We start from the raw sequence: 16,768 nt of genomic DNA, 5'->3' as shown, positions 1-16,768 counted from the left end.
TCAAATATATAATACCCAGCAAATATGAGTTGCTCCCCCATACTGTCCAGTCCCCACTCCTTTTCTTTGGACAGTCCAAATGATAGATAAGAAGTCTCTAGAATTAACTGGCTCAGGATTAGTGTCCTCTGTCTGGCCTTTGAAAATCAGATGAGTACCAGGAGGGGCGTAAAGAAACAAAGAGCCCATTCAGCCATTTCTCCCTCAGGCTAGAGTCACACGCAAGGGTTCTCTTAAATAAATTAGAGGACAGGAAGTGGATTAATGGTCTGGCCATCTCTGTATATCCGCTATGATCCCTATATCTGTCATGTCCACCCATCACACACTCATGGATTGATGTGTGGCCACCAGCTGCTGAAGCTATGCTTGGAGGTTTCAAAATCTCTGGGTGCTGGGACCTAGAGGGAAGAGGTAAGTCACTGGGATGGATGCTTAGGGGTACTGTTTCCCGCCTTCCTACACCAACCCCTGTCCTTCCTGTCTGAGGTGAACGCCTCTCTCTGCTGCACGTTTCTGCAGCCATATTGTTTTGCCAAGCACAAGGACCAAGTGACCACGGGGCCAAATGCTCTGCAACCATCAAGCAAAATAATTTTTTTACCTTCTTTATGTCCGCTATCTATCCGGTCATCTCAGTGAGAAAAGGAATACACCTCTGTGATGGTCAATGTCAACTGTCAACCTCATGACACGTAGAATTATCTGGGAGATGAGTCTCTGGGCACACCTTTGAGGGAGTACCTTAGTTAGGTTAATGGAGGTGGGAAGACCCACCCGCCCACCATAGTGGCACCATTCCTTGGGATGGATTCCTGGACGATGAGCCGAGCAGGCATTCACCACTCTCCATTTTTGACTACGGATGTAACGTGGCCAGTGGCTTCAAGTTCCTGTGACCGTCCTGCTAGGATAGACTGACCCCTGGTGATAATAATAAACTCTTCCTGCCTAAGTTGCTACTGTCTGAATATTTTATCACAATAACTCGCAAAGGAACAAAGACAGCCTCCTAACAGTCATCACCCTCCACCCCCAAGATAAAGAAGTAATGTAAGTACTGTGGGCTTCTCTCCCAAAGGCACCCCAATTTTGTATATGCACAAGCAGAGTGCTTTTTTTTTTTTTTGGCTAACATAGTCTTGTTTCAGCTCTGTAACCTCTCCACTCAGAGTGCAGCCCCTAAGCCTCTTCTAGGAAGAATCCCCAAACCACTACTGAAAACGAGTTCCCAGATACAAAAGAGGTCTGTGCCCTAGAGTTGAACCTGCAGTCACTAGACAATTAGAAACTGTGCAGTTTTCCTTGGAAGTAGGCTGGGTGGATGTCTAGCGTGAGTCACAAGGCACGGATGCAATCCAGTTTCATTCCCCAGAAATCAGTTGTCTTTTTGTCAGGATCTCACTCGCATCTTGGAAAGGGGCAAGAGGGAAGAGGGGAAGGGGGTCTGCCCATGAACTTCTGTGAGGAAGCTGCAGTGGAGAAGGGAGCAGGGAGGCGGCCTGCTCCCTTCCCTGTGATGAGGATCTCGCCATGTCTGAATAGCACTGCGTAAGATGAGCAACATTCTCTCACCTGGTTTTCATCACAGCCCTTTCAGGAACTCTGGGAGGTATTTGGGGCCGAACAAACAAAGAAACAGATTTCACGATGGCAAGCCTCACCCAAAGGTCTGGGAAGTCGGACAGCCCTCTGTGGCAAGGCCAGCTGACATCTCTTTATTCCTAAGGGGGTACATCCTGACCCAGCCTCCTTCCCTGTGGGTCTGGGCGGGGGCGGGGCGGGGGAGAAGGGGGAAGGTCACGTGTCATTCTCAGTCCTTAGCACACACACTCAAATGTCCTCAGCCATAACTAGATAATCTCGAATAAATTTAAGAAAATGAATACCGGACGCAGTTTGTTGAGTCCCTAGCCTGCACCCCAGTGCTTTTCCACCCGCTACCCCTGAACTGGAAGATTCTGATTTGCAAAGGAGATGGCAGTTGGGGGCTGACTCCATCTGAGACAGGGCTGCCTTCTCCAGAAGGAACCTCCTTCACCTGGAATCTAGTTCTCCCTAATTTTTCTGTTCAGAACTTGGCCGTTAAAAATGGGTGTTCTTTGACAACGCTTCCTGGCAATGCCTCGCCCTGTCTGCAGCTGCCTCTGCCCACCTCTTAACTGGGCAGCACTGTAGAACCCTGTGATCCTTCTTTCAGGTCGCCTCCTCCCACAGCTACAGACAGGAGTGGAGACACAGAAGAGACTCATGAAAGAACTCTTAGAAGACCAAAGGCTTTTCGTTCTTTTGAATGAAGATGACACTTAGAAGCAGGGGGACACGGTGTGAAAGAGGAGACAGGTGGGTGTACAGAAAGAAGATGAGCCATTCCTTGGTCCCCCAGCTCCCGCTAGGAGCCTTGGATCTGAGATATTTGTGTGCTGAGGGCCCTTCTCCCTCTCAATCGTACTGTCTTTCATCTCCCCTGTCCCTTTCTTCTCTGCTCCCTGGCTTTCACTCTTCTCTCTCCCCGTGTGCAGGGGGATAACTGTCCATGGACAAGAGGTGGGAAAGTGAGGATGAGATTCATGTCTCCATGCAGAGGATGGCCAAGAGGAAAGGCTAGAGGGCAGCCAAGACCTCCTGGCCCTCTGACAGTGACCTTATATACATGCTATGGTTTTGAGACCCATTCACCAAAAAGTCAATATAATTTCCCATCTTCAAATACTGACCTCCTAGCATCACAACATAATGTTGGAATCAGAAGGTGCACTTTCTAGATTCCATTTATCAAATCCCTTTACTCTCTGGATGAGAAGTGGTCTTGCGGTCTTGAGAAGAAAGGTGAGTTGCAGAACACTGCGCACAGTTACACACCATTGTATTCCAGCAGCCCCTGCTTTCCAGCCCAGTGTTTAATGCGGAACCCTTCTTTCTTCTTTGGTTATTTCCCCATACTAGACCCAAAGCGTGAAACTGGCACGGATTCTTGTTTGGCAGATGAAGAAATGAGCACAGGAAGACCTTCATCCCTTCTGTCCATTCTCTCCTAGGATGGAGTATTCACTCTAAATATCTAAATCCTTCCCACTCTTCATTATAAATTGAAATCACTTTCTCTGAAATGTTCTGTAGTCTCCCATGTTGCCAGTGGTTGCTCCCTCCTTAGAATTTCACCCATTTCCACTAGAGGCTGCTTATGTCCTTCTCTTGTGATGACTAACTGCCTATTATGTGGATTAAGTACATTGGTCCATAGTATAGTACGGGCCTAAAAGATGCCAGCATCTCTGAGGATGGAGACTCGACGCCTGAGACTGGGATTAAATCTAACTCTAACTACTTCATCGTGTGAGCTTTTTAAAAATGTGTTTCTGTTTTCACAGATTTGGTTTGCAAAGTTTTTTGTTTTGTTTTGTGGGGTTTTTTTTGTTTGTTTGTTTTGTTTTTAAGGAAACACAACAAACCCTTCTTGGCTGTTGATGAAGATTAAGTGAGAAATACAATGAAGGATTGGGAGGATGGTTTAGTCAGTAAAATATTTGTCTTGCAAGAACCAGGACCTGATTTTGATCCCTCAGAAAGTACTAAAAAAAAAAATAAAATAAATGATATTTTATTTTATTTTCAATTTCAAATAGAAATTGAAAAAGCTGGGTGTGGTGTTGTACACTTGCAACCCCAGTTGGCCAGACAGCCTAGCTTACCTGACAAGTCCCAGACCAAAAAAAAAAAAACAACAAAACAAACAAAAAAAAGCAAAAACAAAAATCCTAAGGTGGATTACACTTAAGAAACAACAACAGAAGTTGGCCTCTGGCCTCTGATCTCTAAATCCATGCACACATATATGCGTGTACACATGTATACACATGAACACACACACACACACACACACAAAAAAAAAAAAAAAAAAAAAAACACCACAAAGTTAGGAAAGACTCTAACCTTGGAGCACCATTGTTTATTGAAGTCTGCTTGCCATGTGTAACCCAATCCTAGTGAAGCAACCTCTCAAGGGATCACCCTCAATAGGTGCACACCAAAGTCTGGTGGTAGGCTGGGTCAGCCCCAGGTACAGGTAGTAAGAAGCTAATTGTTCAGAAGTGATTTTTATTTTGTTCTTTCTTGTTGAAATAGGACTTCATGCATCCCAGACTGGCTCTTAACTAGTTATGTAGCTCAGGATGACACTGAACCCTCATGTGGGCCACAAGAATATATTATAGAGACTCGGCTGTACTTAGAAATTTCAAGGCATTTTTTTGTAGAGTAAGCCATTTTTTTGTAGAGTAAGCCATCTATCATGGAATATTTGGTGTTATTCAGTTTTTAATATTTCAGCTGTCTTCTGCTATGAAATTCTTATGGGCCCATATACTACTAGACTATATTGGCAAACTGTATAAGCTTCCCAGATGCTGATCCACTAGGTAACACTCCTCCACAGAGCCTAGGAGACAGGCAGACTGTAGATGCATAGCTTTGTTTCTTGTGCACATGAAGCTCAGACCATCCCTTGCCTTCAGGCCTAGTGGCATTGCAGAGTGATTGACTGAGAGCAATAGGACTTTCTGCATAACCAGGTGCAGTAAGGACTGGAGCAGAATTCCAGAGGCAGGCAGAGAGCCGCAGGGCCAGGAAAGGAAGAACAAGGAGAGTTTCTGTAGACGGTAAGGCAGAATGACGCAGGCTGAGGAGTGAGGAGCAAGGCAAAGTTTCTTGTAGATTGTAGGTGAATCAGATCAGGAGAGGAGAAGAGGAAGGAAAGATGGAAGACAAAGGAACAGGGAATGAAGATGAGATCGAAAGCATAAGGGCTTAGTTATTACTAGGGCTATGAGGGGACAGAAAAAGTAGATACGGAGAGGAACAGAGGCTCAGGATGGAACTGAAGCTGTACAGATGGAATTTTGTCATGGAGGAATAAAGTAAATGGCCAAAGAACATGGTGTACGTAGATTCGTTTCCCTCAGATAACCCCATGCCGGATGCAGTGTCTTCCCCAGGACTCTGGGAGGAATCTTCTCAGGGCAGGGACTTGGAAAAATTCCATTAGAACCCTTCATATTCCTGTGTCCACATTGTAAGTGCCACATTACATTACAGGAGTGTGCCATTATGCCTAGCTTGAAGTGATCTGAAATGAGATGATGTTAATCGTCTTTGTTATCTGACCATTTTATCTTTTCTCATAACTTATCTAAACATTTACCAAATACAATCAGAATTGTGAAATTTCTGCTGAAGGTATTTTAGTGGAAAATTTTAGTTGTAGAAACTTGGAACACTGGTAGACTAGACCCCAGAGGAAAACAAAGACATTGGGAGTGTTGTAATTTGGGAGAATCTATTGGGAAATGGGATTTTTTTTTTTTTAATGAATCACTGCTGATTTTGGGCACACATGAATATTCAAATTCTTTTTGGGAAATTCCTATTTGTAAACCTGTTGCTTTATGTGAAAGAAAATCTTAGAAATTAGATTGTTGAGCATTCTCCAATTGCCCACACATGAAAAAAGCTTCATGTGAAAAAAGCTACCCTGTCCATTAACTGAATATGCTAAAAAGTGCAATTTTGACAGTCAGTCAGTCAAAAAATATATACCTATGTTAAGACATAAACAAAAAACCTACAATAAAAATAATTTTGAAACAGGCCAATACTCAAGTGTGAGTTTTTCCCTTTAAAAATATACTAATGAAGAGAGACTGGGGAGAAAGCTGAGTCAGTAATGTACATGCCATATAAGCGTTAGGACCCAAGTTCTTCCCCAGGACCCATATAAAACCAAGTGTGGAGGCACACATTTGTAATCTCAGCACTGGGAAAGCAGACAGAAGCATCCCTAGGCTCAATGGCCAACCAGCCTAATCATCAAGTCCCAGGTACCAGGGAGAGGCTGTCTCAGAAATCAAGATGGATGACTCCTGAAGAACTGGAGGTGGGCCTTTAACCTCTGCACACACGTATATGGATGTGCACCACACATATACAAACATATTAACACACATACATACACTGCATACATACAAAATACACTAATAGAAAGATTTGGTAGAACGGATTTATAATCTCTGCTCCCTGACAGTCTGAAGCAGGGGGATCATGACGAGTTCCAACCAGCCTCTGCTAGATAGGGAAATACTGCCTTAAAAACAATAAACAAACAAACAAAAATTAGTGAAAAATTAAAAACATTATTATAATTACTCTTTTTTCCTATTTATTATATTTATTTTACTGCCATGATTTTTTTTAATAACTCAGTCAGTAGAACCAAATTATGGCTTTCTAGCCAATATTATTACTTCTTACAAGTTGCAACATTACTAAAAACAATTACACTGGACAGAGGAGAGGAGGTTATAAGCTAGCTGCTTTCCAAACAAAAGCTGGGTACTCCCCTGCTGTGGAGATCCATTCTTTGGCAAGACCTCCAACATCCCCACAGAATTTTAGAAACAGAGCTCAAATAAGGTGATGTCTCTGGCAAGGAGGTGTATTACTTGGAGCTTTTTATTAAATTTCTGGTCCTTGTCCATTTTTGTAAGTGTGAAAGGAGAAAGACGTTTTCCATCCTCAGAACCTCCTGTCAGAGGGTGGAAGATTTCTCCATACTGACACTATTGACAGGCCAGACAATTCATTAGGGGGAACTGCCTTGAGCATCCTAAAATGTTCAGCTACATCCCTGTTTACCTTCTAAATACCAGAAGTACTTCCTCCTTGACTGTGACAACAGAATCGCCCGCCAGAAATCACTCAGTTGAAACCCATGGTAAGAGACAGAGTTCCGGCATTGCTTTGCTGAAACAGTTCCCTTTTACGTTGTTGAACTTGGCCAATGTTGTTGAGCTCTCCCTCTTGTTCCTCTCCCCTGACCCCACACCTAGAAATTAAAAATAATACCATCTATTCTGATTTGATATAAAGTTCACAAGAGAGAACACATACAGGGAAATGACTTGTACAGCTTCATAAAGTCATTATGATAGACAGGTCAAGAATCAGATATAACAACTCAATGGGGGGGGGCAATTGAATCTCTTCAAAAGGTCTAGAACTCGATTTCATCTTTATTTCAGTCCCTCAAACCTTAATTGTCCAATTAAAGGTAGTTTCCTCTTTTCTAAATTAAAAGAGGCTCTTCCACTCAACACAATCCCTTTGAAGATCAATTCAAAGGACAGATGCTCATGATTTTTCTCTCCTCAGCATCTCTCTCAAGGTTGTATATTGGGGTCGGGTGTAACTTATCAGTCCTAAGATAGTGAGTGGTAGAGTTTCAATCCACAGGTTGGCCTCAGGTCTGTGCTAATCTCTGGGATATCTGAGACTGAGTTCATAGTGTTCATCTTGTTCTTCAGAGATTAATGTGTCTTCCCAGACCTGGCCTCTAGGAGTGGGGTCTCTGCATCCTGAAGTCACCTTATTGATCACCTGGTCTGTTCTTGTCCTTCATGTTTTTTATCAACCAGAATCTGTGCATATTAGCATATAGGACTTCAAGCCAATTTACCTGGACACCTTCCCACCCCTCATCCTGCTGCCTTGGAGCTATCTTGGAGGATGAGTTGTGTGGACCAAGGACTCTCTTTAGGTCAGGTGTAAGTGATTTTTCTATTTCCTTATCTGTGTGATCCTGCTCATCACCCTTTCTTCCTTCCCACTTGAAACAATCCAAGTTTTTCTGAACCTCCTCAGAACTACAATGACCACCACCACCCCTCCCCCTGTGGAGTGGGGAATTCTTTTATCTTTTCATTTTGAGACAAGTTCTCACTAGGCAGCCTTGGATAGCCTTGAACTCATGATGCTCCTGCCTCCACCTCTCAAATGCGCAAGATACAGGCATGCCCCACCATGTTTTTTTCTCACTGCTCTAGTTCCTTTCTGTTGTGGTGATAAAATTCTAACCAAAAGCAACTTAGGGGAGGAGATGGTTTATTTGGCTTGTACTTCCAGGTCCCAGTCCACCATGGAGGGAAGTCAGAGCAGAACTCAAGTGGGAACTTGAAGCAGAAACCATGGGGATTCACTAGCCAGCTCACTTTTCGCTTAGCTTTTCTTATACAGTCCAGGACAACATGCCTAGAGAGTGTTGCCGCCCTCAGTGGGCTGGGCTCTCCTACACCAATTAACAGTGAACGCAATCCTCTACAGGCCAGTGTGATCTGGATAGTCCCTCAGCTGAGACTCCTTTCTTAGGTGACTCTAGGCTATGTCAAATTGACACCTGTAATTAAGTAGGACACTCCTCCCTTAACAATTTATCTACTCGAACCTATGAAACATTTTTTTTTTTTTTTTTTGCTCCTTCCAAGGGATAGCAGATTTATCGAAACATTGATGTCCATTTCAAAAACACTCACAGAGTTATGGTGAGGGTTCATGGCCAGGTGATGGGAAGAATTCTGTGAAAATGAAAAAGCATGTTCCAAATTATCTTCAGACTTCTGCCAGCTGTCCTCCCACACGGAAATAATCTGTTGCCCTTGAAGATCCATACCCACCCTCAGAGAGACTGTGGTGTAAGCTTTGAAAACCCCCTTGCTTTTCCGAGTTGTCCTTTCTCTACCCTCCTTCCACTGTCATCTGCCTTCGCTCTGGGCTGGTTTCCTGTGTGGACTGTCCCTGGAAAGAAGCCCTTGGGTGAGCAGAGGGCTTGCTGACTGCCTGCCTTCTTTTCTGGGGGAAGCGAGACCGATACAGCTGCGCTGGCAACCAGTGTTTCCAAGGAGGGTCGCCAAGCATGTGGGGCCTCTCCTGAGAGAGCTCAGACAACATTCCCTCATGGAAAAACCATTCAAGTATGTTTCTTCAGAACCACGAGAGAAGTCCAGAGCGGACTCCAGGACTCTTTACTAGCCACAGGAACCTCAAAAGTAACTCCCCATAGCTCTGTCAGCAGTTGTCTCTGGAAATTCAGATCCTTCAGCCTGTTCAGGGCCAACTCTGCATTCCTGGTAGCGCCCCCAAACTTATGCTACATGCGTGTGACACACACATGCATGGGCACACCTCCCCTTGGACTTGATTTAGAAGTCTGGATTTGTATAATGGAACTTCCTCTGCTACACAGACTAAAATAACTCTGGAATTCCTTTTGGGGTGGATTTTAATTAGGAAAGACATTGCACTTAAATTATGCTTATTGCTTTCAGTTGCTCGTACAGATTGTGGATTAAGAAAAGACCACAAGAGTCATGTGAACTATATTTTTTTAATGGGATGGATCTGGTAGGGGAAAAAATTCTACTCCATGCCAGAATGCTGGGTAATGGGCATCATGGTCATTATCTTACTTGGTCAAGAGGTGAGAGTTTGAGCAACTGATCTAACTGGGAACCAAATGCTTTAGGAGCTATCAGGGAGCGTGCCCTGAGCATTACTCAGTGACGCCTCCCTGCAGCCACTGTTCACCCTGTTAGGGTGTCTGGCTGTCAACAATAGAGATAGGATGGGGCCTATGTGTAACTAAATGAATTGTGAGTGTGATGGAGATATTCAGAGTGAATCGCATGAATAAGAAGTGTGTGTGTGTGTGTGTGTGTGTGTGTGAACAAGGTCTGAGCCACAGACTTCGCTTTTGCTCCACTTGTAGTGTACAGTTCCACTTGCCAATGAATGGCTATCATTTTGCTGAGACTTAAAATTTGGAATATATTTTTAAAGGTTCCTTGCTCCTGCCTTTCTTTCCTAAATCTTGATGAAAATTAATTTTCAGCCTACAACTATGATTTTACTCAAAAGCCTCAAGCCACCTGACTTTGTATTTCTTTGTGTGTATGTATGTGTGCATGTGTGCACACGCATATGTGGAGGCCAGAGGGCAACGCTGGCCATCTTCCTCAATTGCTCTCCACTTTATTTTTTGAAATAGGGTCTCCCACTGACCACGTGGGGCTTGCTGAAGTAGCTAGATGGACTGGCCAGCAGGTCCAAGGAATCTTCCAGTCTCAGCCTACTAGGGCTGGAATTACAGGTGTGCATCCCACACCCAGCTTTTAAATGGGTGCCTTTAAATTCAAATCTGTTCCTCACATTTGTGTTTCAAGCGCTTTGCCTGCTGGGCCTTCTCCCCAGCCCCTGACTTTACAGTTCTTTAACAGTCCCATGACTCTAATTGCGGCGGCTGCCTAGTTTTTCTAAGGGTCCTAGATGATTACTAAGCAGCCATTTTTCCATTTTCTGTTTTTCTGCTAAAGAACTGTGGGGCCTCAGATGTATCACGTGTCTTTTACCATAACCATTGAACAAGTATTTATTCCTCATCTCTAGCCTGTATTCTAGATGGCAGGGATGGAGCAGTGAATGGTAGAGAACATGGCAGGGAGGACAGGTAAGGGAATGAACAGGGTAGTTTCAGATTATAATGAGAACTGAGAAGAGACTGAGAGAGGGTGGCACTAAAGGGCTGTGATGGTGGGGAGGGGGTAGACCGTCAGAAGAGATGCTCAAAAAAAATCCAAAAGCCTTTAAAACTGATGAGGGGAAGAAACCATGCCTCCATCTGAAGAGAGAAAAGAGAGGTGCAGCAGCAAGTGCAAAGGCCTTGATGCAGGGATGGACACATCAGTGGGCCTGGTGGGATGTAGAGTGGGATGTGGAGGGGTCCAGCACGGGCACATAGAAGAAGACAGATGCCGATGCACGTGGAAGAGCTTACAGGCCATGGTATGAAGCTCGGGTTTTATTCTAAAAGCGGTGAAAATATTTGGAAAGTTTTAACAGAGGGGAGGCTTGCTCTGGTTTACATTTGAAAATGATCCCTCTGGCTGCCATATGGTGAATGAATTAGAAAGAGGCTTGCACACAAATTGAGTGGAAAAGTCCACAGTGGAAGAGATGGTAGCCTGGACTCCAGGTAGGGACATTATGGAAAGGCCTGGATATGGTGGTATTTTATTTGTACTGAAATGTGATTTTCATTATATGTTAATAAATAAAGTTGCCCGGGGGTCAGAGCTATTAGAGCCATAGCAAGAGCGTGGTGGTGGTGGTGGTGGTGGTGGTGGTGTTGGTGGTGGTGGTGGTGGTGGTGGTGGTGGTGGTGGTGGTGGTGGCACACGCCTTTAATTCCAGCACTTGGTAGAAGAGCTAGGTAGATCTCTGTGTGTTCAGGGATACAGTCAGCATTGGAGACATACGCCTTTAAGACCTGAAGGGTGGTACTTACAGGCAGTGACGAGGCAGTCATGTGTTTGGGTTTATAACCAATGAGAAGGCAGAACAGAAAGACTATTTAAAGACAGACACACAGGAAGCAGCTCTCTTTTGGGAAGCTAGGAGCACTGCAGGAGGTAATATTTTAGCTCTGAGCTCTGACCTCTCGGCTTTCTCTTTTACATTGGTTCTGTGTTTCTTATTTTAATAAGATGGTTGGTTACATCTACACCTGGATCCAACGGATAAGTAAGAGAACAGGAACTAGTGCTTAAGTCCCCTGAACCATCTGCCCCAGGCCTACTATATGGCAGTGTAAATATGCTTGAATCTGGGGCTGGAGAGATGGCTCAGAGGTTAAGAACACTGGCTGTTCTTCCAGAGGTCTTGAGTTCAATTCCCAGCAACCACATGGTGGCTCACAACCATCTACAATGAAATATGGTGCTCTCTTCTGGCTTGCAGACAGAACACTCACTGTATACATAAAAATAAATAAATCTTTAGAAAAAAATGCTTGAATCCTCCCCTCCCCCAACAGTGCTTTCTGCTGGGTGACCTGGGTGACCTGGTCAATGGGGACTGCTAATGTCTCCACAGGAACTAGAGTAACATGGTCTGAGCCATGATCATGTACCAACATATCTGACATCCATCTTCCTGGAATTCTGGTCACAGAATAGGCCATTGGAGGCCACCAGGAAAGGGCAGGGGGAAAAAAAAAAAGAGCTGAGAGACCCTGAACTCCTTGTGGAGCATCTGACCCTGAAGAAGTCTGAGGAAGACTCAGACAGACAGAAAAGAAGAGGCCCATGTCCATTCAAGATCGCCAATGTGGATGGCAGAAAGACACAGAAAGACATAAAGATACAGAAAGACATAAAGATGCTGGGCATGAGAAAGCCAGTGACCTGCACTTTCAGATGAACTTGAGGGTGTGTGCTTCCTGAAGTGAGGCCCTGCTGCAAAAGCCTCCCAGCCTCCTCTTTTTCTAACACTTCACAACTCCTCTGGAAGTAAGGAGAGAATTTCCGAACATTTCCAAGAGTTCTATGTTCCCCAGTCATCCTGTGAGCATCATTGCTGCTCTACCCAGGGTATCACTATTGCATCACAGTATCTTAGATGTTACATCCTACTGTAAGCCTTTCGCTGTAGCTGTGCCTTCTCCATAGGAGAATGGCCTCCTTGAAAGGGGTCTTATTTGCTTTTGCAGCCGTGGGCCATGCCCGAGGACCTTGTATGCAGTCGGCAATCTACAAAAAGCTGCTCAACAGTTAGATGCCTGACATTCCCAATTATTCTTAGTTATTAATCTCTGTTGGCTACAGATGCTTTCGAGAAAAATGATGATAGTCATGGATCCTTTCCTCCAAAAGAACCCATACATAAGAGACTATTTCCTTGCAGGCATGGTGGTGCATACCTGTGATCCCATCACTCAAGAGGCTGAGGCAGGGGGGTGTCGAATTTGAGGCAAGCTTGGGCTATATAGGAAGAACCTTTCTCACAGTAGATGGCAATTAACACAGAAACCCTCTACTGATGAAGGTATAAAGAATGAGACTGTGGAGTGCCTACCCTAAATGGGACATCTACACACACATCCCCAAGGCTTAGGGACCATCTCAGAAGAAGGGGCAGAAAGGATTAAGAACCAGAGGCGGTAGGTGACTGCCTACCTCAGGGCAGAAAAAAACCCTGTACACAAGACCAGTGCAACCTCAGGGCAGAAAAAAAAAAAAAACACCACAGAAGGAGGAGGCAGTCACTAAGTTCCACCCCTAGCTGAGGAGTTTTTGGCATTTGATAGTTTCTGGAAGAAGGAGAGATTGTTTTCTTTAAAGGATGTTGTAGCATGAATCTTCAAAGTTCTTATTAATAAAATCAAACCTGAGGCGAGTTATTGGGGTCCATGCTGGTAGATCAGAGAGACACAACAAGCCACAGCTATCTCACCTCGCCGGATCCTCAGCTGGTCTTGTCTCCTCAGACTGGAGGCCTCTGAGTCCTCATCCGGAATGGGCCTCAGCTGAATTACTGCTCAAAAGCCTGAATGCTTAACCAGCCAAAATACTTAACCAGCCAAATGCCTCTAGTTTCTGGTCCTCACGCCTTATATATCTTTTTGCTTTCTACCACCACTCCCTGGGATTAAAGGCTGGCTTTCTGGGATTAAAGGTGTGTCACCATGCTTGGCTATTTCCAATGTGGCCTTGAACTCACAGAGATCCAGAGGGATTTCTGTCTCTGGAATGCTAGGATTAAAGGCGTGTACTATCACTGACTAACTAGTGGCTTGTCTGTTCTCTGACCCCAGGTAAGTTTATTAAGGTACACAATATTTTGGGGAACACAATACCCCCACAGGATGTGACCCCTGGTAGGTCAGCCATGCCTTAGGGCAGGCCCCATGTCCAAGAGTATCTGGGCAATACAAATTGTACTTGATAAATTTTAAAGAAAGATGGCAGGAGAGAGGAAGAGAGGAGAAGAGAGCAGAGGAGAGGGGAGGGGAGGAGAGGAGAGGAGAGGGGAGGGGAGGGGAGGGGAGGGGAGGGGAGGAGAGGGGAGGAGAGGGGAGGGGAGGGGAGGAGAGGAGAGGAGAGGAGAGGAGAAGAGAGCAGAGGAGACAAAAAGTCAAGCTAGTATGGAGATGTGGAATCTGGGAGGATTGGGGGGTGAATATGATCAAAACACATTATATGAAAGTCTCAAAGAGTTAGTAAAAGTATTATTTAAAGATAATTTCATCTTGTATCTAAAGCCTCCATATCCCCATAAATTGGCTGTTTATTTAGTTATTGTCTCAACATCATTGAGTTGAATTGCTTTCTTGGGTCATGCTCTTTCTAAATTGTTGCTATCATGAGTGAGTCACATAACTGAAATCATCTTGGAACAGAAATTGACAAGGTTCTTTCAGGAACAATATGACACTTAAGCTATTTCTCTTCACTATCAAGTCAAATTATTACAATATGTAATGCCAAAAAATTAAACACAAGATTTCCATGTGTGTACATGTTCCTGTGTGTGGAAGTGCAGATATACATGTGTCCATGTGGAGGGCAGAGGAGAACCTTGGGTGCTGTTCCTCAAGTGCCATCCACCTCTCACTGGCCTTGAACTCACCATGTTGGTTAGGCTGGCTGGCCATGGCGCCCTGAGTCCACCTGCCTCCTCCTCGCCAGCCCTGGATTCTACCACAGCCAGACTTTCTTGCATGAGTTCTGGGGGTCAAACTCAAGTCGCCATGCTTGCAAGCAAGATTTTACCAACAGAAACATCTTCTCAGCCCAATACATTATATTTTTATTTTTTTATAGTTGGTAAAATTGAATACCAAAATTTAAAAGTGACTTATTCAAAGCCACCATATCTCTTTTTTTCGTACCCAGAACTCAGATATCTGGACCGTCAAATCCTTTCTCCTGTGATTCCTGGCCAGACTGCACGGGTCACACTTGCTGAGGATTTGAAAATAAAAGTCCGAATGATACAGAGAACTGGTCCTAGAGCCAGTTCTTAGGAAACAGATGACAGCTAAGGTATGAGGCTCCTACCCTGGGCTGTTGTAACCAGATTATGTCTGTCCTGGGCAGAAGAGCACTGTGAGGGCTTTTACAGCCTGAAGGGTGCTGAAGTCCTGGAAATGGGTGACTACTCACTCCACTGCCCCTGAGAGCAAGGCAATAATTCCAAGTGTTGTATTCAGGAATTCAACCTAATTGAGATTACTAATTAGCCCATTTCAACCTCCTGGGCACGAACACATCCAAGCAGCAGCTCTATGTCCTTGTAATCCAGTTGGCTTAGGACAAAGTCCCAAGGGGATGGGACACTTGAATGGTCCCTCACCCCTACCTTCCCTTGTCTATAGTAGAAAAAAGCAGATTCTGTGATGCTTACCCTACATTCCTTCTGCTTCTAAAAGAGAGAGGAAGGGGAAGGAAAAAGAAGAAGGGTAAAGGATGGATGGATAGATAGATAGATAGATAGATAGATAGATAGATAGATAGATAGATAGATAGATAGATAGATAGATGGATAGATGGATAGATAATGTGTTCAAAGAACGGAAACTTGGAAATGAAAAAGGAAGTTCTGAGAAAGAAGCCATGATGCTGGTGTGAGTGGCAATAAGAATATCTTTCCCTACAATTGTGAGGGCTTTTACAGCCTGAAAAACATACTCTCAGTTGCTTATACTCAACCCTTTGTCCTCCAGCAGCCTTGAAGAGGGGCTGTCAAATGATTTGCGCCCCATTTCACAGATGAGAGACCCTGAGAGGGGCAGAGGGACAACTCCCAGCCATTTTCTGCTTCCTGGCTCCACCTGTGCTGACCGGGCACATTTGGCAAAGGGTTCTAGGGGCTTTGGACAACCACCTGCTAGGGAGTGTTAGCAGCCCTGGCTCAGATTGGCTTTGGGGTTAAGAACTGGGTGACAATGTGTTAGTTTAAATGAACAATGATTCCTGTCCCTCTCCCAAATCAAAAATGCATCTAGGCAATGATCCAAGATTTTTGCATTGGGGGACCTTTATGGAAGAAAAGTTAATAAAAACTATGGATTTTCTCTTTGGAATCTACCCAGAAGCTTGGAATTCAATCTTATGTAGAAATAAGGTCCTTGAAGATGTAATTTTAAAAGAAAAGGTCAAACTGAATTGGAGTGGGTCCTGAATCCAATGACTGCTGTTCTTGTAGGAAGAGGAGAGGATTACAAAGCACCTAGAGTTCAGGGTTGAGAATCCGTGGGATGATGGAGACAGAGGCTAGTGACAGAGTGACAGCCTATAGATGCCAAGGCTTGTTTGTGGGATGATGGAGACAGGGGCTAGTGACAGAGTGACAGCCCATGGAATGTCAAGGCTTGTTCATGGGATGATGGAGACAGGGGCTAGTGACAGCCCATGAAATGTAAGGATTATTCGTGGAATGATGGAGACAGGGGCTTGTGACAACCCATGGAATGTCAAGGATTGTTCGTGGGATGATGGAGACAGGGGCTAGTGACAACCCATGGAATGTCAAGGATTGTTCGTGGGATGATGGAGACAGGGGCTAGTGACAGCCCATGGAATGTCAAGGATTGTTCGTGGGATGATGGAGACAGGGGCTAGTGACATAGGGACAGCCCATGGATGCCAAGACTTGCTCGAAGCCACCAGAAGCTAAAAGAGACCAGGAAGGCCCCTCTCCTACCTAAAGCCTTCAGAGAGTAAAGAAACCCGCACTGGAGCTTTGATCTTGCATTTCTGGTCCCCTGAACTATAAGAGAATGAACTTGAGTTATTTTCAGGTGCCAGTCGAAGCATTTCATTACATCAGTCCTAGGAACTTGGTACTTAGTGTCTCCTCTGCAGACTAGTCACTCCGGGAAACAAACCGTTTTCATTTTTCTGAACATGTCCTTTGGTTCCATGCACCACACCTTTATCCACCACCTCTGCCTCCTGTGCTCCAGTCCTTCTCCCGTTCAGTGCCTACTCCACCCTTGGGCTTTTGGGTAGCGTTTCTTTGCCAGAACTTTGATGACCCCTTCTCTCTCCCAGGCTGGTTAAAATACTCCCCCCGCCCCCCATGATCCCATACAGTGTTTTCC

Source organism: Peromyscus maniculatus, chromosome 8, assembly GCF_049852395.1.
Source record: "Peromyscus maniculatus bairdii isolate BWxNUB_F1_BW_parent chromosome 8, HU_Pman_BW_mat_3.1, whole genome shotgun sequence".
Classification (NCBI taxonomy): Eukaryota; Metazoa; Chordata; class Mammalia; order Rodentia; family Cricetidae; genus Peromyscus; species Peromyscus maniculatus.
This window is presented reverse-complemented; position numbering follows the sequence as displayed.